Source organism: Anomaloglossus baeobatrachus, unplaced genomic scaffold (assembly GCF_048569485.1).
Source record: "Anomaloglossus baeobatrachus isolate aAnoBae1 unplaced genomic scaffold, aAnoBae1.hap1 Scaffold_3466, whole genome shotgun sequence".
Classification (NCBI taxonomy): domain Eukaryota; kingdom Metazoa; phylum Chordata; class Amphibia; order Anura; family Aromobatidae; genus Anomaloglossus; species Anomaloglossus baeobatrachus.
In genome coordinates this window covers 36,373-37,671 of record NW_027442831.1, presented here as the reverse complement: position 1 = coordinate 37,671, position 1,299 = coordinate 36,373, and positions in this window count along the sequence as shown.

The following is a 1,299-nucleotide window of genomic DNA, read 5'->3' as shown; positions in this document are numbered from 1 at the left end:
TGGCACCCTGGCCTATACCGGACACATCTTAGGGAGAGGGAGACAAACCCACGCCTACAGAAGACATTTTGTCACCCAAGCCAAACCCTTGAAAAGGCTGTTTTGCAGAGCAAAAACAAGGAGAATGGTGCTTTTTGCAGCCGCCTCCCACTGCAATGAATCTGAATAACTCCTCCTTTTGGGCACAAGCACCTCCCCTCCCCCTTGCAGTCTTTCCAATTCATGATACAAAAAGACGGACGGACAGGACAGGACAGGACCATCTGCCTGACTTTCCGTCACTGCCACCCTTTGCCATCCTTGCCCGTAGAAAGCCCTTTCATCATCCCCAAACCCTAATCTTTTCCCTTCCCTTCCCAGCTGCGTCTCACTCCCTTTCATTAGGAAGTGAGCGCAGCCTTTTCTCCGTTCTGCACATGCGCGACGTTAAACACAAATGCGCAGGCGTGCGTTCCATTAGCCTCACTGCATTCCACTCCCATACAGGAAGTGGGCACAGCTATTACTACGGTCGCACATAAAAGAACCCACGGCCACCACTGCACATAGCTGACTCCACCACAGGACACCCACTTCTACACCAACGCAGGTAAGACAGGATCGGCACCTCTATGCTCCCGTTACAATCAGGCTCAGTCACCATGTGATAACGCTCTCAACTCTTTAGTTGCAGGCTCCCCTTGCTTCACCTCCACTGGCTGTGCTGCCATTTCCTCTCCCACCTGGAAGGTATACTTTATTCCACTATTTTCCTGTTTCTCTCTTCCCCCTTTTCCCATAACCTACTTTTATCTGCATTTGTGGGGTATCTATATGCTATTTACATCATAGTTTTATTCATTAATATGGAAGGGAAGAGTGCCCATGAGAGTGTTGAACTGCGGAGAGCAAAAGATTAAGCTGCTCCGATTTGCCACCATTGATAAGCTGTTCTCAGTAGATACACATGCTATCCAAACAGCAGCATCCACCATTGCTTCAGCCCACCCATTCAGTGACAGCTCACCAAGTCAGCCAGAGGAGTGGTGTAAGGAATTACACGTAGGCACTGACTCCACACCTTCACATCACAAGAAGGGGGTCTACAGGCTAGTGCAAGAATACGAGCAAGTCTTCAGCAAACATCCGCTAGACTTTTGAAAAATAAAAGGGGTCAAACACTACATCCCCACAAGTGCACACCCACCCATCAAAGAGAGATATAAGCCAAATCTACCTGCACATTACCAGTGTACCAAGGACATGTTGAGCAACATGAAGGAGGCTGGGGTTATCCGTGACAGTTGTAGCCTCTGGGCA